Source organism: Pungitius pungitius, chromosome 3, assembly GCF_949316345.1.
Source record: "Pungitius pungitius chromosome 3, fPunPun2.1, whole genome shotgun sequence".
NCBI classification, from domain to species: Eukaryota; Metazoa; Chordata; class Actinopteri; order Perciformes; family Gasterosteidae; genus Pungitius; species Pungitius pungitius.
Genome location: NC_084902.1, coordinates 19,551,363 through 19,572,547, shown reverse-complemented (window position 1 = coordinate 19,572,547; position 21,185 = coordinate 19,551,363). Strand labels below are relative to the sequence as shown.

At 42.0% G+C, this 21,185-nt stretch overlaps 1 long non-coding RNA gene across 1 annotated transcript in view; it reads right to left on the bottom strand.

The window, feature by feature from the left end:
- Positions 1-641: 641 nt before the first annotated feature.
- Positions 642-21,185, bottom strand: part of LOC134126993 (uncharacterized) — a 59,522-nt gene continuing 38,978 nt past the window's right edge. Inside the window, exons 2-3 of the long non-coding RNA XR_009955928.1 lie at positions 2,382-2,464; positions 642-2,231 (exon numbers count right to left, since the gene is read on the bottom strand). This is a non-coding gene — a long non-coding RNA (uncharacterized LOC134126993). The remainder of the gene's footprint in view (positions 2,232-2,381; positions 2,465-21,185) is intronic.

Genomic DNA, 21,185 nt, shown 5'->3' with positions numbered 1-21,185 from the left:
TCAGAAGATGTGCGTGAACTTTCATGCGAGGATGGTGTCGTCACGGCAACAAAGTTTGTCCAAAACTCCCAATATTCACGGTGACCTATCATCACAGTACTAAGGTTTATATTCCCAGATTTGAGGGGGATCAGATTAAAGGGCTAGGAAATGGACATCTGACTGTAGAAATTTTGCATTGACCTAGGCCAATAGGTGGCGCTATAGATTTTTCAAAATCCTTTCATGGCAATACTTATAGGCCTACACAAGCATCATGAATCAAAATTTCTAGCCAGAAATATCAATTTTCCTTGGAGTTATACCATTTTACATATTTGAGGAAAATCGTCAAAAATCGTCCAAACTGCACGCAAGCTCACGCCCAGGTAGTTTTATGAAAACTCTTGATTTTAATAACTTTTGACCCCAAGGGGGTCAGGATCAACTGGCCCGATTTTGAAATCGATCGGATTTAAACTCTCGGAGGAGTTCGTTCGTTTGTAAAACCAAAATACGGTGGAAATTGCGAAAAAAAGGCCAAAATACAGTAAATCACCATAGCGCCCCCTAATGTTCGATTTTTTTTTAATTCTCAGGGCAAGTTCTAGGACCCAATGTGAACATGTCCTAAAGATTTGGTGGCGACAGGCCTTTTACTTTTTAAGTTATTGGTCTTTCCTTTTTAGGCCACACCCCCGACAAATTGATTGGTCCATCAATTAAAAACCCAATGAGATATCAACAAGCTTTTAATAACTTTTGATGGCATTGAGCCACTGATCATTTTGGTGAAGATTTCGTCAAAATCGGACCAAGCGTCTGGGAGGAGTTCGCAAAAACGTGTTTTTCACAAAATTCAAAATGGCGGCCATAAAACGGTAGGCGCATTTGCATACCATGATTGACTTTTTTGTAGAGCACATCCAAGAGCACCTGTGTGCAAAATTTCAAGTCAATCCGTAAAAGCGGACAAAAATGTCCCCAGAGGCAGCACTTTAGGGGGCGCTAGAGAGCACTTTTTTTCATCCCCAAATTGCGCGACCCCAAGAATATATAAATTTTTCGCACTTCTGAAGCGCATGCAAAAATTCAAGAGTTTTTGAACATGGCAAAGGCCCCAAAAGTGCGATTGAAGAGGTGAAATAATAATAATAAGAAGAATTCTTGCAATTTCAATAGGGCTTTCGCCCGACTTTCAGTCGGCTCAGGCCCTAATTAAAGCTGCAAGCAGCGATGAACGGGCCTTCGCCTATTCTCGCACGTTGGGGTGGGGCGGCGGTCGGCCGGGCTCGCGGGTCAAAAAAGACTAAAGAGACTAAACAAATCACTCTCGGGGCTGCCATTCAAACCTGAATCTGCGGCCTCGCGAACGGAATCCACCGACGCCGGGCTGTTGCCCCGCTGCAAAAGACCTGCGGAGTAATTGTTACGGGTCTCGGGCACGATGACCACAATAAGTATCACAGCAACACTTGTCTCGTTCTCCAGTTTGCGTCTGTATAATTGATTCAACACATATACACATCCAGTGCATTTTTCTTGTCCTGTATATCTTAGATATCATAAATGCAGTCTCATTTAAGGTTAATTCCCAGAAATATCCACCTGTAATTACCTTAGCTGTTATTACGGCCTACTATAGTTCCCATTGACCAACTACATAAGGGATATTTCCACACCATGTTGACTATGATAAACGTATACAACTCTTATTCACATATGGACATTGCACTTTAGAATGTATATTCATTAACTCAGCATGTACCAAACCATATTGTCATGTAAAAAAACCAAAACATGACCAAACATGACTAAATAAATCACTGCCCTTGCATACTGAACAAATATTGCATTCTGGATTCATTTTAAGTCACATGAGGAGTCTTGTGCATGCCAAGAATCAAACCCTGGTTTACTGCGCCAGGGGCCAACGCTCTGCAGATGACCTATATGGTCCAATACAATTTCACAATCGAAACGTCACTCAAATAGGATTGGTGCCTCTCTTGCAAAAATACAGTGAATTTTAATACTTAAATGAGAGCTAAAGGAGAAAATAAACGCAGTAGGTCACATAAGTTCTGTCGGATGTTCAAGTTGCCCAGAAGGATGAGCGGAGAGCTGTCATCTGGAAGTTGTAACTCTTCCATTCGTTGTAGAAGTAAATAACTTCTTCTCTGGAAGGATCATTTTCCGCTGTGGTCCAGTCGACTTGGGTCTTTGCCACGATTGCCCGCGGTGAAGCCCACCTGTGCCGTGTGGTGGAAGAAAAAAAGAAGGCCAAATTATTACATCCATCGACAGTCACACGATATGGAATGCTGTTGTACGAATGCGGGAAGAAGTCTTTTACAATTATGCACACAGAACAAAATATACATAAAGAAATGCTTTCCCACCTCGCTGGAGTTGAAAGCCACGTGTCCCATGTGCCATTCCCAGTGATGTCCTCAGACTGGTGGCATGACTTTGCACGGGCCATCTGAAAATATTTGAGCACCAACGTGTATTATCAGAATACGATTATGGCTGTCAACAGATTATAGACAATTGACTAGTTAATCACACGTTTTGAAAACATTTATCTTGATTACAATATTTTTTTCTCTTATATTAACTGTTTACAGTTTAGTAATTTGTTGTTTCAACTCCATAATGAGCTTGACGTGTGTATATTATTTCTTTGGAATGAGGGGTGTAGGAGCCATACATCGTTTTGATTATTCTTTTGTATTATTCTTTCCTTCTACATTGTTTGTATGTGTGCGTGTGGTGTGACGTCATTTGTATCCACGACACCGTAAGGGGGTGTGGTGTGTGTGTGTGTGTGTATATTAGTGTGTGTCTGTTCACCTGTGGGGTGTGGTGGTTTGGAGCATGGCTGCAGGGTGAGCATGGGGAAAAACTCTCTTTTGACCGTCAGCGTCATTGTAATCGTCACCGTCATTGTTATCACCATCGTCAATGTCATCGTCACTTCAATGGAGTTTCATGTGCTTTGATACTCACTTGACCAATAAAATGCATCTGGTAAAGTAAGCGATTTGCGTATGTTACTTCTCGGTGAAACGGACGCGTCATTAGTATGATCCCCTCATGTCTTAGCCTGCTGCGGCTTTTTGGATATTGTTTATTGTGTAAAAGCCGCTATAAGGGGCATATTAATCATATCATTTAATGTTAGATTCATGCTCATTGTGAAGGCAATAAATATATAACATATTGAAAAGCATTGAAGACGCACAATACATTACGTGTCATTTAGCTGCGCCCGGCTGCACGCTGCGGGCAGATTATAGACAATGAAGTTAAACAACAAAGTAGTTAAGTTAGCTGCTGCGAGGACGGTTCTACTCAAAGTGTGTAAATAAAGTGATTCAATCGGGCCAAGTTATTTAGGGCACACGGAAACGTAAACAAAGTGGCGCTGACAGCGTGAAGAGGGGTCTTTTATCCCCGTGAAGCTACCGTAGTTAGCTTTACAGGAACAAAATACGTATGCTAGTTGATGTTCTTCAAGTATAGCTATTTAAGTCAATAACCTCAGCAAATAGAGTAATCTGAATCACTTTGTTCGTTAGATCAGCCGGAGACGCGGAAAAAAAGAGTAGAAAAAGAGATGTTTGTGACAGGACGTCCCTTAAACAGCTGTTAGCATGTTCCCCGCAGTATCCCCGCTATTTAAGTGGGTAAGACTGAAGAACGCACAAGGAAAAAGTCATCACTCACCGTCCAAAGCATCTCCACTTGGTTTAGTCCGTTTGGGTGTAAGCATAGGTGTGTAGTAAGCAGTTTAAAATATAAAATGCGGACTGGATACAACTGGACCTGCAGCTGTTCAACGCAGAGGCTCCAATGGCGACCTCTCGCGATAACAGCATTAACTCACGCGACACTACGAGCCGCCCTCTACTCTGCGCATGTCCGTCAACAAAGACTGCTGGGTAATTGAGTTCTTTAACGTAACAGTTTCCCGTAACATCAAGTAAAATCACAAAACGTGTTTGCATCTCCACCCGTATGTGGCAGAATACGTGTATTTAAATTCAGATGTAAATATATTGATCTGTCCGTGTTATTTTTCTTGGTTAGATGTGTCAAACTCGCGACACGCTGGCGAACGGCTGCACCGTCCAGACCGTACCGGGCTGCAACGCCAGCTCCTCCCTCCAGCTCCACACATACGGCAGCTGTGCCCAGCAGCCGTATGTGGCTGAAACGAGTGTGACACAGCTGCTCTAACGTGTACAGTTATTTAATAACCTCAGCAAGGAGAGTTAACTGAATCATTTTGTCCGTTAGATCAGCCGGACACACGTTTAAAAAAAGAAGAAACAAAAAAAAAAAGGATAATTTCGTCGGGGCTCGATCTCACGACCATAGGATCGGGGGGGCGGTTTCTTACCAGGAGAGCTAAACCTTCTGATGGGTTTGAGAATTCGAAAACTCACTGAAATAGGATTGGTCACTCTCCGCCAAAAATACAGGAAATATTCACACTAAAAAAATTATAACTGCCTTCCTGTTTGTTTTATAGAAAATTCCTCAGAGACTTTTTTAAGTCTCCCTTTAATACATTTGGTAAAAAATCAGCGGACTTGTCGGTCAAACAGGGTGCGGGCGGGGATTCGTCAAAATCTTCCAGGGGGCGCAATGGAGGCAATTTTTCACTTTTGATCCAAAACTGCACATCAGGTCTGTAAAGGTCATCACGTAGGATACTCACAGAGGTTTTCAAGAGTTTTGGAGTGTGCCGAGGCTCAGAAGATGTGCTTGAACTTTCATGCGAATATGGCGACGTCACAGCCACAAAGTTGGTCCAAAACTCCCAATTCTCACTGTGAGCCATCGTCACAGTCTTACGTCTTATATTCCCAGATTTGAAGTTGATCAGATTAAAGGGCTAGGAAATGGACATGTAAATGTAGAAACTTTGCATTGACCTAAGCCAATAGGTGGCGCTATACTTTTTCGAAAATCACTGCATGGCATTACTTAAAGGCCTACACAAGCATCATGAATATACATTTATAGCCAGAAATATCAATGTTCCTTGGAGTTATACCATTTTACATTTTGGAAAAAAATCTTCCAAAATTGTCCAAACTGCACGCAAGCTCACGCCCAGGTAGTTTTATGAAAACTCTTGATTTTAATAACTTTTGACCCCAAGGGTGTCAGGAACCAGTTGCCAGATTTTGAAATGGATCGGATTTAAACTCTCGGAGGAGTTCGTTCGTTTGTAAATGCAAAAATTGAAGGAAATGGCCAAAAATACACAGAATCACCACAGCGCCCCCTAATGTTCAAATATTCTGGGAAAATTTGGGGATGTTCTAGGACTCATTGTGAACATGTCCTCAAAATTTGGTGAAAATGACGGTTAGAAAAAAAAAAAGTTATAGGCCTTTGAACTTTCAGGACACAAACCTACAAACTTCATTGGTCCATAACTTTATTGAAAAATGAGATATCAACATTCTTTCAATAACTTTTGATCGCATCGAGCCAACGATCATTTTGCCGAAGATTTCGTAAGAATCGGACCAAGCGTCTGGGAGGAGTTCGCAAAAACGTGTTTTTCACAAAATTCAAAATGGCGGCCATAAAACGGTAGGCGCATTTGCATACCATAATTTTTTTTGTGTACAGCACATCCAAGAGAACCTGTGTGAAAAGGTTCCAAGTCGATCGGTAAAAGTAAAAAAAAGAATTAACATTGCGGCCACTTTGGGGGGCGCTAGAGAGTTCTTTTTTCTCTCCTCTAATTGCGGGACCCGAATCATACGTCAATTTTGCGCACTTCTGATGCGCGTGCAAAAATTCAAGAGTTTTTGAACATGATAAAGTCCCCAAAAGTGCGTTCGAAGTGGCGAAATAATAACGAAGAAAAATAATAATTCTTGCAATTTCAATAGGGCTTTCGCCCGACTTGCAGTCGGCTCAGGCCCTAATTAAAGCTGCAAGCAGCGATGAACGGGCCTTCGCCTCTTCTTGCACGTTGGGGGGGGCAGCGGTCAGCCAGACACGCGGGTCAGAAAGAGACTAAAGAGACAAAACAAATCACTCTCGGGGCTGGCATTCAAACCTAAGTCTGTGGTCTCATGAACGGAATCCACCAAGACAAGGCTACTGCCGAGCTGAAAAAGGCCTGCAAAAAGTTGACAAGTCACATCAGGAGTCTTAATAAATAGGTTGAGGCGATGTACAAAGTGCAAAACCGAAATAGAGGTGAAAAAAAATGATCTTCCGCACCTGGAATCGAACCCGCATCGCCAGCGCCGGGGGCCGAGTGCTCTACAGATGTGCTATCTGCTCTGATACAATGTAGTAATTCGAAACGTCCCTCAAATAGGATTGGTGACTCTCTTGCAAAATTACAGGGAATGTTCACACTAAAAAAAATTATAGCTGACTTCCTGTTTGTTTTAGAGCATAGTCGTCAGAGACTTTTGCTTCAGTGACCAGAGCAGAGACAGTTTATGGAGATCGCAGAGTAAACGTGTTTGCATCTCCACCAGTATGTGGCAGAATACGAGTATTTAAACCATAGATGTAATTATATTAAAGTGTCTGTAAGCTGCCCCGCTACCACAAGCGCCCCACGTCAGCTGTTCGCATTAACTCAGCATGTACCGAACCATATTCTCATGTAAAAAAACTAAACATGACAAATTAAATCACTGCTCCTGCATACTGAACAAATATTACATCCTGGATTCATTAAATACATTTTAAGTCACATCAGGAGTCTTATTAAATAAGTTGTGGCGATGTACAAAGTGCAAAACCGAAATAGAGGTGAAAATAAAAAGATCTGCCGTGCTGGGAATCGAACCCGCATCTCCAGCGCCGGGGGCCGAGTGCTCTACAGATGTGCTATCTGCTCTGATACAATGTAGTAATTCGAAACGTCCCTCAAATAGGATTGGTGACTCTCTTGCAAAATTACAGGGAATGTTCACACTAAAAAAAATTATAGCTGACTTCCTGTTTTTTTTAGAGCATAGTCGTCAGAGACTTTTGCTTCAGTGAGCAGAGCAGAGACAGTTTATGGAGATCGCAGAGTAAACGTGTTTGCATCTCCACCAGTATGTGGCAGAATACGAGTATTTAAACCATAGATGTAATTATATTAAAGTGTCTGTTAGCTGCCCCGCTACCACAAGCGCCCCACGTCAGCTGTTCGCATTAACTCAGCATGTACCGAACCATATTCTCATGTAAAAAAACTAAACATGACAAATTAAATCACTGCTCCTGCATACTGAACAAATATTACATCCTGGATTCATTAAATACATTTTAAGTCACATCAGGAGTCTTATTAAATAAGTTGTGGCGATGTACAAAGTGCAAAACCGAAATAGAGGTGAAAATAAAAAGATCTGCCGTGCTGGGAATCGAACCCGCATCTCCAGCGCCGGGGGCCGAGTGCTCTACAGATGAGCTATCTGCTCTGATACAATTTTATACTTCGAAACGTCCCTCAAATAGGATTGGTGACTCTCTTTCAAATCTACAGGGAATATTCACACTAATAGAGTTATAACTGACTTCCTGTTTGTTTTAGAGCATAGTCCTCAGAGACTCTTTTAAGTCTCTCTGTAATACATTTTCTCAAAAACCACCGTACTTGTAAGTCAAACAGAGTGCCGGCGCCGCTTCGTCGAAAACTTCCAGGGGGCGCAATGGAGGCAATTATTAACTTTTGATCCAAAACTCCACATCAAGTCTGTAAAGACCATCACTAAGGACACTCACAGAGGTTTTCAAGAGTTTTGGAGTTTGCCAAGGCTCAGAAGATGTGCTCGAACTTTCATGCGAGGATGGCGTCGTCACGGCAACAAAGTTTGTCCAAAACTCCCAATATTCACGGTGACCAATCATCACAGTACTAAGGCTTATATCCCCAGATTTGAAGTGGATCAGATTAAAGGGCTATGAAATGGACATCTGAGTGTAGAAATTTCGCATTGACCTAGGCCAATAGGTGGCGCTATACTTTTTCGAAAATCTTTTCATGGCAATACTTATAGGCCTACACAAGCATCATGAATTAAAATTTCTAGCCAGAAATATCAATGTTCCTTGGAGTTATACCATTTTACATATTTGAGGAAAATCGTCAAAAATCGTCCAAACTGCACGCAAGCTCACGCCCAGGTAGTTTTATGAAAACTCTTGATTTTAATAACTTTTGACCCCAAGGGGGTCAGGATCAACTGGCCCGATTTTGAAATCGATCGGATTTAAACTCTCGGAGGAGTTCGTTCGTTTGTAAAACCAAAATACGGTGGAAATTGCGAAAAAAAGGCCAAAATACAGTAAATCACCATAGCGCCCCCTAATGTTCGATTTTTTTTTAATTCTCAGGGGAAGTTCTACAACCCAATGTGAACATGCCCTAAAGATTTGGTGGCGACAGGCCTTTTACTTTTAAAGTTATTGGTCTTTCCTTTTTAGGCCACACCCCCGACAACTTGATTGGTCCATCAATTAAAAACTAAATGAGATATCAACAAGCTTTTGATAACTTTTGATGGCATTGAGCCAATGATCATTTTGGTGAAGATTTCGTCAAAATCGGACGAAGCGTCTGGGAGGAGTTCGCAAAAACGTGTTTTTCACAAAATTCAAAATGGCGGCCATAAAACGGTAGGCGCATTTGCATACCATGATTGACTTTTTTGTAGAGCACATCCAAGAGCACCTGTGTGCAAAATTTCAAGTCAATCCGTAAAAGTGGACAAAAATGTCCCCAGAGGCAGCACTTTAGGGGGCGCTAGAGAGCACTTTTTTTCATCGCCAAATTGCGCGACCCCAAGAATATATAAATTTTTCGCACTTCTGAAGCGCACGCAAAAATTCAAGAGTTTTTGAACATGGCAAAGGCCCCAAAAGTGCGATTGAAGTGGTGAAATAATAAGAATAATAATAATAATTAAAGCTGCAAGCAGCGATGAACGGGCCTTCGCCTATTCTCGCACGTCGGGGTGGGGCGGCGGTCGGCCGGGCGCGCGGGTCAAAAAGAGACTAAGGAGACAAAATAAATCACTCTCGGGGCTGGCATTCAAACCTGACTCTGTGGTCTCATGAACGGAATCCACCAAGACAAGGCTACTGCCGAGCTGCAAAAGGCCTGCAAAAAGTTGACAAGTCACATCAGGAGTCTTAATAAATAGCTTGAGGCGATGTACAAAGTGCAAAACCGAAATAGAGGTGAAAAAAAAAGGTCTTCCGCACCTGGAATTGAACCCGCATCTCCAGCGCCGGGGGCCGAGTGCTCTACAGATGTGCTATCTGCTCTGATACAATTTTATACTTCGAAACGTCCCTCAAATAGGATTGGTGACTCTCTTTCAAATCTACAGGGAATATTCACACTAATAGAGTTATAACTGACTTCCTGTTTGTTTTAGAGCATAGTCCTCAGAGACTTTTGCTTCAGTGAGCAGAGCAGAGACAGTTTATGGAGATCGCAGAGTAAACGTGTTTGCATCTCCACCAGTATGTGGCAGAATACGAGTATTTAAACCATAGATGTAATTATATTAAAGTGTCTGTTAGCTGCCCCGCTACCACAAGCGCCCCACGTCAGCTGTTCGCATTAACTCAGCATGTACCGAACCATATTCTCATGTAAAAAAACTAAACATGACAAATTAAATCACTGCTCCTGCATACTGAACAAATATTACATCCTGGATTCATTAAATACATTTTAAGTCACATCAGGAGTCTTATTAAATAAGTTGTGGCGATGTACAAAGTGCAAAACCGAAATAGAGGTGAAAATAAAAAGATCTGCCGTGCTGGGAATCGAACCCACATCTCCAGCGCTGGGGGCCGAGCGCTCTGCAGATGAGCTATCTGCTCTGATACAATTTAGTGGTTTGAAACGTCCTTCAAATAGGATTGGTGACTCTCTTGCACTACTACAGGGAATATTCACACTAATATGGTTATAACTGACTTCCTGTTTATTTTAGAGCATAGTCGTCAGAGACTTTATTTGAAGTCTCCCTTTAATACAATTGTTAAAAAAATCACCACAATTGTAGGTCAAACATGGTGCCGGCGCCGCTTCGTCGAAAACTTCCAGGGGGCGCAATGGAGGGATTTCTTAGCATTTGATCCAAAACTCTACATCAGGTCTGTAAAGGTCATCACCTAGGACACTCAATGAGCTTTCCAAGAGTTTTGGAGTTTGCCAAGGCTCAGAAGATGTGGTTGAACTTTCATGCGAAGATGACGTCATCACAGCAACAAAGTTGGTCCAAAACTCCCAATTCTCACTGTGAGCCATCGTCACAGTCTTACGTCTTATATTCCCAGATTTGAAGTGGATCAGATTAAAGGGCTAGGAAATGGACATGTAAATGTAGAAACTTTGCATTGACCTAGGCCAATAGGTGGCGCTATACTTTTTCGAAAATCTTTTCATGGCAATACTTATAGGCCTACACAAGCATCATGAATTAAAATTTCTAGCCAGAAATATCAATGTTCCTTGGAGTTATACCATTTTACATATTTGAGGAAAATCGTCAAAAATCGTCCAAACTGCACGCAAGCTCACGCCCAGGTAGTTTTATGAAAACTCTTGATTTTAATAACTTTTGACCCCAAGGGGGTCAGGATCAACTTGCCCGATTTTGAAATCGATCGGATTTAAACTCTCGGAGGAGTTCGTTCGTTTGTAAAACCAAAATACGGTGGAAATTGCGAAAAAAAGGCCAAAATACAGTAAATCACCATAGCGCCCCCTAATGTTCGATTTTTTTTTAATTCTCAGGGCAAGTTCTAGGACCCAATGTGAACATGTCCTAAAGATTTGGTGGCGACAGGCCTTTTACTTTTTAAGTTATTGGTCTTTCCTTTTTAGGCCACACCCCTGACAAATTGATTGGTCCATCAATTAAAAACCCAATGAGATATCAACAAGCTTTTAATAACTTTTGATGGCATTGAGCCACTGATCATTTTGGTGAAGATTTCGTCAAAATCGGACCAAGCGTCTGGGAGGAGTTCGCAAAAACGTGTTTTTCACAAAATTCAAAATGGCGGCCATAAAACGGTAGGCGCATTTGCATACCATGATTGACTTTTTTGTAGAGCACATCCAAGAGCACCTGTGTGCAAAATTTCAAGTCAATCCGTAAAAGTGGACAAAAATGTCCCCAGAGGCAGCACTTTAGGGGGCGCTAGAGAGCACTTTTTTTCATCGCCAAATTGCGCGACCCCAAGAATATATAAATTTTTCGCACTTCTGAAGCGCACGCAAAAATTCAAGAGTTTTTGAACATGGCAAAGGCCCCAAAAGTGCGATTGAAGTGGTGAAATAATAAGAATAATAATAATAAGAAGAATTCTTGCAATTTCAATAGGGCTTTCGCCCGACTTTCAGTCGGCTCAGGCCCTAATAAGAAGAATTCTTGCAATTTCAATAGGGCTTTCGCCCGACTTTCAGTCGGCTCAGGCCCTAATAATTAAAGCTGCAAGCAGCGATGAACGGGCCTTCGCCTCTCCTCGCACGTCGGGGTGGCAGCGGTCGGCCGGACTCGCGGGTCAAAAAGAGACTAAAGAGACTAAATAAATCACTCTTGGAGCTGGCATTCAAACCTGAGTCTTTGGTCTCATGAACAGAATCCACCAAGACAAGGCTATTGCCGAGCTGCAAAAAGTTGACAAGTCACATCAGGAGTATTATTAAATAAGTTGTGGCGATGTACAAAGTGCAAAACCGAAATAGAGGTGAAAAAAAAAGATCCGCGGTGCTGGGAATCGAACCCACATCTCCAGCACTGGGGGCCAAGTGCTCTGCAGATGAGCTATCTGCTCTGATACAATATTGTAATTCGAAACGTCCCTCAAATAGGATTGGTGACTCTCTTGCAAAACTACAGGGAATATTCACACTAAAAAAGTTATATCTGACTTCCTGTTTGTTTGTTTTAGAGCATAGTCATCAGAGACTTTTGCTTCAGTGAGCAGAGACAGTTTATGGAGATCGCAGAGTAAACGTGTTTGCATCTCCACCAGTATGTGGCAGAATACGAGTATTTAAACCATAGATGTAATTATATTAAAGTGTCTGTTAGCTGCCCCGCTACCACAAGCGCCCCACGTCAGCTGTTCGCATTAACTCAGCATGTACCGAACCATATTCTCATGTAAAAAAACTAAACATGACAAATTAAATCACTGCTCCTGCATACTGAACAAATATTACATCCTGGATTCATTAAATACATTTTAAGTCACATCAGGAGTCTTATTAAATAAGTTGTGGCGATGTACAAAGTGCAAAACCGAAATAGAGGTGAAAATAAAAAGATCTGCCGTGCTGGGAATCGAACCCGCATCTCCAGCGCCGGGGGCCGAGTGCTCTACAGATGTGCTATCTGCTCTGATACAATGTAGTAATTCGAAACGTCCCTCAAATAGGATTGGTGACTCTCTTGCAAAATTACAGGGAATGTTCACACTAAAAAAAATTATAGCTGACTTCCTGTTTGTTTTAGAGCATAGTCGTCAGAGACTTTTGCTTCAGTGAGCAGAGCAGAGACAGTTTATGGAGATCGCAGAGTAAACGTGTTTGCATCTCCACCAGTATGTGGCAGAATACGAGTATTTAAACCATAGATGTAATTATATTAAAGTGTCTGTTAGCTGCCCCGCTACCACAAGCGCCCCACGTCAGCTGTTCGCATTAACTCAGCATGTACCGAACCATATTCTCATGTAAAAAAACTAAACATGACAAATTAAATCACTGCTCCTGCATACTGAACAAATATTACATCCTGGATTCATTAAATACATTTTAAGTCACATCAGGAGTCTTATTAAATAAGTTGTGGCGATGTACAAAGTGCAAAACCGAAATAGAGGTGAAAATAAAAAGATCTGCCGTGCTGGGAATCGAACCCGCATCTCCAGCGCCGGGGGCCGAGTGCTCTACAGATGAGCTATCTGCTCTGATACAATTTTATACTTCGAAACGTCCCTCAAATAGGATTGGTGACTCTCTTTCAAATCTACAGGGAATATTCACACTAATAGAGTTATAACTGACTTCCTGTTTGTTTTAGAGCATAGTCCTCAGAGACTCTTTTAAGTCTCTCTGTAATACATTTTCTCAAAAACCACCGTACTTGTAAGTCAAACAGAGTGCCGGCGCCGCTTCGTCGAAAACTTCCAGGGGGCGCAATGGAGGCAATTATTAACTTTTGATCCAAAACTCCACATCAAGTCTGTAAAGACCATCACTAAGGACACTCACAGAGGTTTTCAAGAGTTTTGGAGTTTGCCAAGGCTCAGAAGATGTGCTCGAACTTTCATGCGAGGATGGCGTCGTCACGGCAACAAAGTTTGTCCAAAACTCCCAATATTCACGGTGACCAATCATCACAGTACTAAGGCTTATATCCCCAGATTTGAAGTGGATCAGATTAAAGGGCTATGAAATGGACATCTGAGTGTAGAAATTTCGCATTGACCTAGGCCAATAGGTGGCGCTATACTTTTTCGAAAATCTTTTCATGGCAATACTTATAGGCCTACACAAGCATCATGAATTAAAATTTCTAGCCAGAAATATCAATGTTCCTTGGAGTTATACCATTTTACATATTTGAGGAAAATCGTCAAAAATCGTCCAAACTGCACGCAAGCTCACGCCCAGGTAGTTTTATGAAAACTCTTGATTTTAATAACTTTTGACCCCAAGGGGGTCAGGATCAACTGGCCCGATTTTGAAATCGATCGGATTTAAACTCTCGGAGGAGTTCGTTCGTTTGTAAAACCAAAATACGGTGGAAATTGCGAAAAAAAGGCCAAAATACAGTAAATCACCATAGCGCCCCCTAATGTTCGATTTTTTTTTAATTCTCAGGGGAAGTTCTACAACCCAATGTGAACATGCCCTAAAGATTTGGTGGCGACAGGCCTTTTACTTTTAAAGTTATTGGTCTTTCCTTTTTAGGCCACACCCCCGACAACTTGATTGGTCCATCAATTAAAAACTAAATGAGATATCAACAAGCTTTTGATAACTTTTGATGGCATTGAGCCAATGATCATTTTGGTGAAGATTTCGTCAAAATCGGACGAAGCGTCTGGGAGGAGTTCGCAAAAACGTGTTTTTCACAAAATTCAAAATGGCGGCCATAAAACGGTAGGCGCATTTGCATACCATGATTGACTTTTTTGTAGAGCACATCCAAGAGCACCTGTGTGCAAAATTTCAAGTCAATCCGTAAAAGTGGACAAAAATGTCCCCAGAGGCAGCACTTTAGGGGGCGCTAGAGAGCACTTTTTTTCATCGCCAAATTGCGCGACCCCAAGAATATATAAATTTTTCGCACTTCTGAAGCGCACGCAAAAATTCAAGAGTTTTTGAACATGGCAAAGGCCCCAAAAGTGCGATTGAAGTGGTGAAATAATAAGAATAATAATAATAATTAAAGCTGCAAGCAGCGATGAACGGGCCTTCGCCCCCTTGCACGTCGGGGGGGGGCGGCGGTCGGCCGGGCGCGCGGGTCAAAAAGAGACTAAGGAGACAAAATAAATCACTCTCGGGGCTGGCATTCAAACCTGACTCTGTGGTCTCATGAACGGAATCCACCAAGACAAGGCTACTGCCGAGCTGCAAAAGGCCTGCAAAAAGTTGACAAGTCACATCAGGAGTCTTAATAAATAGGTTGAGGCGATGTACAAAGTGCAAAACCGAAATAGAGGAGAAAAAAAAAGATCTTCCGCACCTGGAATCGAACCCGCATATCCAGCGCCAGGGGCCGAGTGCTCTACAGATGTGCTATCTGCTCTGATACATTGTAGTAATTCGAAACGTCCGTCAAATAGGATTGGTGACTCTCTTGCAAAACTACAGGGAATATTCACACTGATAGAGTTATAACTGACTTCCTGTTTGTTTTTCAGCATAGTCGTCAGAGACTTTATTTGAAGTCTCCCTTTAATACAATTGTTAAAAAAATCACCACAATTCTAGGTCAAACATGGTGCCGGCGCCGCTTCGTTGAAAACTTCCAGGGGGCGCAATGAAGGGAATTTTTAACTTTTGATCCAAAACTCTACATCAAGTCTGTAAAGGTCATCACCTAGGACACTCAGTGAGCTTTCAAAGAGTTTTGGAGTTTGCCAAGGCTCAGAAGATGTGCTTGAACTTTCATGCGGAGATAGCGTCGTCACGGCAACAAAGTTGGTCCAAAACTCCCAATTCTCACTGTGAGCCATCGTCACAGTCTTACGTCTTATATTCCCAGATTTGAAGTTGATCAGATTAAAGGGCTAGGAAATGGACATGTAAATGTAGAAACTTTGCATTGACCTAAGCCAATAGGTGGCGCTATACTTTTTCGAAAATCACTGCATGGCATTACTTAAAGGCCTACACAAGCATCATGAATATACATTTATAGCCAGAAATATCAATGTTCCTTGGAGTTATACCATTTTACATTTTTGAGAAAAATCGTCAAAAATCGTCCAAACTGCACGCAAGCTCACGGCCAGGTAGTTTTATGAAAACTCTTGATTTTAATAACTTTTGACCCCAAGGGGGTCAGGATCAACTTGCCCGATTTTGAAATCGATCGGATTTAAACTCTCGGAGGAGTTCGTTCGTTTGTAAAACCAAAATACGGTGGAAATTGCGAAAAAAAGGCCAAAATACAGTAAATCACCATAGCGCCCCCTAATGTTCGATTTTTTTAAAATTCTCAGGGAAAGTTCTAGGACCCAATGTGAACATGTCCTAAAGATTTGGTGGCAACAGGCCTTTTACTTTTAAAGTTATTGGTCTTTCCTTTTCAGGCCACACCCCCTACAACTTGATTGGTCCATCAATTAAAAACGCAATGAGATATCAACAAGCTTTTAATAACTTTTGATGGCATTGAGCCAATGATCATTTTGCTGAAGATTTCGTGAAAATCGGACCAAGCGTCTGGGAGGAGTTCGCAAAAACGTGTTTTTCACAAAATTCAAAATGGCGGACATAAAACGGTAGGCGCATTTGCATACCATAATTGACTTTTTTGTAGAGCACAACCAAGAGCACCTGTGTGCAAAATTTCAAGTCAATCCGTAAAAGTGGACAAAAATGTCCCCAGAGGCAGCACTTTAGGGGGCGCTAGAGAGCACTTTTTTTCATCCCCAAATTGCGCGACCCCAAGAATATATAAATTTTTCGCACTTCTGAAGCGCATGCAAAAATTCAAGAGTTTTTGAACATGGCAAAGGCCCCAAAAGTGCGATTGAAGTGGTGAAATAATAATAATAAGAAGAATTCTTGCAATTTCAATAGGGCTTTCGCCCGACTTTCAGTCGGCTCAGGCCCTAATTAAAGCTGCAAGCAGCGATGAACGGGCCTTCGCCTCTCCTCGCACGTCGGGGTGGCAGCGGTCGGCCGGACTCGCGGGTCAAAAAGAGACTAAATCACACCACTTTTGCTCCATCAAGAAATATTCACCTTTTAACTACACACACCGGATGACCACGTCGCTGTCTTCCTAAAGAAATCTTTGCTTAATAAATTAATGAATACATTTAGTAAGATACGCTTCTCCTCGGGGGCATTTTATATTGGTGAATTCAAATTGAATCAGTGGAGCCAAGTCCTTTCAGCTAAAATTAATATTGCAATCTTATCCCTGTAAAATAAAAGGTAGAGTCTGAAGCGCAAGAATCACAGAAACACTTGTCTCGTTCTCCAGATTGCGTTTGTATAATTGATTCAACACATATGCTATTTACATCCAGTGCATTTTTCTTGTCCTGTACATCTTATAGATGCAGTCTCAATCAAGGTGAATTCACAGAAATATCCACCTGTAATTACCTTAGCTGTTATTACTGCCTAATATAGTTCCTATTGACCAACTACATAAGGGACATTCCCACACCATATCGACTATCATAAACCTATACAACTCTTATTCACATATGGATATTGCACTTTAGAATGTACATTCATTAACTTAGCATGTACCAAAAATATACAACATGACAAATTAAATCACTGTCCCTGCATACAGAACAAATATTACATCCTGGATTCATTAAACACATTTCAAGTCACACCAGGAGTCTTATTAAATAAGTTGAGGCCATGTACAAAGTGCAAAACCTAAAAAGTTAAAGCTGGCGAACTCTCGCAGTAACATGAACTCACGCGCTGTTACTTTGCAGTGGCTGAATAAACTTTTAAAAGGCTTGATCATATTTAGCAGGTCGACCCAACCATGAATGAAGTTATATTCAATGTAGGATTTAATTGGAGTTTAAAACAACTATTTCACACTGAAACGTTTCCCTTTGTTCATGACCAAGCTTTAACAGGGGCACACCAGTCCTACTCAATTAGTTATTGTAACTGAAGGGGGCTCATTAACCAGAACACAACAGATAAATCCCCTGTAACAACACACAAGCACCTCCAATGCGTGTTAATGTCATTAGCAACAAATAGCCATAGATGCGGTAAACGACAGGCCAATCTTAACACTGTTGCTCTTAACTGAATGCAGGAAAACATGCATTCACATCATTCAAGACTACCCATAACGAAGAGGTCCGTGCATACAATAAAGTTCAATGTTATTCACACTGCGTCCTCAGTATTATGTCCACCCGCAGTTCACAGTTCTACCCGTTCAGTTAAAAAAAAAGCTACGATCCGCTGCCCACATTGCTGTTCGTGGACAAAGTGGAGTAACATGTGGCAGGGTACTTACTCACAAACGTCTGTTAGTGGCGTGGGAGAGAGAGGGGGAGAAAGCCGGTGAGCTGCGGTCACATCACGGGCTGTCGAGGCGAGGCGGCTGGCCGTCGTTGTTTGCTGGCGCGGTGAAGCCTGCGGCGTTGGTGACGAGCTAATAAAGTTGCTAAAGTTAGCTAAACACTTCACTAGCTAGCGAGGAGACCCCACATAGCACTACACGAGCTATATTTTGCTAACCGCGGCGCCGGATGATCTTCAACGCCGGAGGTGACGCGGACCCTGAACTTAACTTGAAGCTAAACTTGCAGTTGCCAGACGTATCCTACCGTCCCGTGATTGTGAACGCGGTCCCCGCCATTCTTCCTCCTCCTTGCTCTTTGTCTGTCCCGCGTCCCGCACCTCTGCTCGCCTGGGCCATAGACATGTATAGAAAGGCTAGATGGCTTACCGGCGCTGAGAGCCAATGGGACCCGACGACGTCACACGGCGGCCATCTTAGGACAGGACCGCTCGTCCAGTTATAACATTAAAGTCTACTGTGCATGTAGTGCTGAAATAACTATATTTTGCTCAATTTTCAATCGATTTTCAAACGGCTTGGTGTGTCATAAACGTCAGGGATGCGGCTATTTGACTGCATACTAATACTACATACTGCATACTACATACTTTAAACATCGCCATGAGCAGAGCAGGCAGTTTATGGAGATCGCAGAGTAAACGTGTTTGCATCTCCACCAGTATGTGGCAGAATACGAGTATTTAAACCATAGATGTAATTATATTAAAGTGTCTGTTAGCTGCCCCGCTACCACAAGCGCCCCACGTCAGCTGTTCGCATTAACTCAGCATGTACCGAACCATATTCTCATGTAAAAAAACTAAACATGACAAATTAAATCACTGCTCCTGCATACTGAACAAATATTACATCCTGGATTCATTAAATACATTTTAAGTCACATCAGGAGTCTTATTAAATAAGTTGTGGCGATGTACAAAGTGCAAAACCGAAATAGAGGTGAAAAAAAAATGGTCTGCCGTGCTGGGAATCGAACCCACATCTCCAGCGCTGGGGGCCAAGCGCTCTGCAGATGAGCTATCTGCTCTGATACAATTTAGTGGTTTGAAACGTCCTTCAAATAGGATTGGTGACTCTCTTGCAATACTACAGGGAATATTCACACTAATATGGTTATAACTGACTTCCTGTTTGTTTTAAAACATGGTCCCCAGAGACTTTATTTGAAGTCTCCCTTTAATACAATTGTTAAAAAAATCACCATACTTGTAGGTCAAACAGGGTGCACTATGGAGGCAATTTTTCACTTTTGATCCAAAACTCCACATCAGGTCTGTAAAGGCCATCACTAAGGACACTCACAAAGGTTTCCACATTCATTCATTAAAACACATTTTAAGTCACATCAGGATTTTTATTAAATAAGTTGTGGCGATGTACAAAGTGCAAAACCGAAATAGAGGTGAAAAAAAAAGGTCTGCCACACCTGGAGTCGAACCCACAACTGCAGCACTGGGGGCCAAGTGCTCTGCAGATGAGCTATCTGCTCAGATACAGTTAAGTGATTCGAAACGTCCCTCAAATAGGATTGGTGACTCTCTTTCAAATCTACAGGGAATATTTACACTAAAAAAATTATAACTGCCTTCCTGTTTGTTTTAGAGCATAGTCCTCAGAGACTCTTTTAAGTCTCTCTGTAATACATTTTCTCAAAAACCACCGTACTTGTAAGTCAAACAGAGTGCCGGCGCCGGTTCGTCAAAAACTTCCAGGGGGCGCAATGGAGGCAATTATTAACTTTTGATCCAAAACTCCACATCAAGTCTGTAAAGACCATCACTAAGGACACTCACAGAGGTTTTCAAGAGTTTTGGAGTTTGCCAAGGCTCAGAAGATGTGCTCGAACTTTCATGCGAGGATGGCGTCGTCACGGCAACAAAGTTTGTCCAAAACTCCCAATATTCACGGTGACCAATCATCACAGTACTAAGGCTTATATCCCCAGATTTGAAGTGGATCAGATTAAAGGGCTATGAAATGGACATCTGAGTGTAGAAATTTCGCATTGACCTAGGCCAATAGGTGGCGCTATACTTTTTCGAAAATCTTTTCATGGCAATACTTATAGGCCTACACAAGCATCATGAATTAAAATTTCTAGCCAGAAATATCAATGTTCCTTGGAGTTATACCATTTTACATTTTTGAGAAAAATCGTCAAAAATCGTCCAAACTGCACGCAAGCTCACGGCCAGGTAGTTTTATGAAAACTCTTGATTTTAATAACTTTTGACCCCAAGGGGGTCAGGATCAACTTGCCCGATTTTGAAATCGATCGGATTTAAACTCTCGGAGGAGTTCGTTCGTTTGTAAAACCAAAATACGGTGGAAATTGCGAAAAAAAGGCCAAAATACAGTAAATCACCATAGCGCCCCCTAATGTTCGATTTTTTTTTAATTCTCAGGGGAAGTTCTAGGACCCAATGTGAACATGTCCTAAAGATTTGGTGGCGACAGGCCTTTTACTTTTTAAGTTATTGGTCTTTCCTTTTTAGGCCACACCCCCGACAAATTGATTGGTCCATCAATTAAAAACCCAATGAGATATCAACAAGCTTTTAATAACTTTTGATGGCATTGAGCCAATGATCATTTTGGTGAAGATTTCGTCAAAATCGGACCAAGCGTCTGGGAGGAGTTCGCAAAAACGTGTTTTTCACAAAATTCAAAATGGCGGACATAAAACGGTAGGCGCATTTGCATACCATGATTGACTTTTTTGTAGAGCACATCCAAGAGCACCTGTGTGCAAAATTTCAAGTCAATCCGTAAAAGTGGACAAAAATGTCCCCAGAGGCAGCACTTTAGGGGGCGCTAGAGAGCACTTTTTTTCATCGCCAAATTGCGCGACCCCAAGAATATATAAATTTTTCGCACTTCTGAAGCGCACGCAAAAATTCAAGAGTTTTTGAACATGGCAAAGGCCCCAAAAGTGCGATTGAAGTGGTGAAATAATAAGAATTAAAGCTGCAAGCAGCGATGAACGGGCCTTCGCCTATTCTCGCGCGTCGGGGTGGGGCGGCGGTCGGCCGGGCTCGCGGGTCAAAAAAGACTAAAGAGACTAAACGAATCACTCTCGGGGCTGCCATTCAAACCTGAATCTGCGGCCTCGCGAACGGAATCCACCGACGCCGGGCTGTTGCCCCGCTGCAAAAGACCTGCGGAGTAATTGTTACGGGTCTCGGGCACGATGACCACAATAAGTATCACAGCAACACTTGTCTCGTTCTCCAGTTTGCGTCTGTATAATTGATTCAACACATATACACATCCAGTGCATTTTTCTTGTCCTGTATATCTTAGATATCATAAATGCAGTCTCATTTAAGGTTAATTCCCAGAAATATCCACCTGTAATTACCTTAGCTGTTA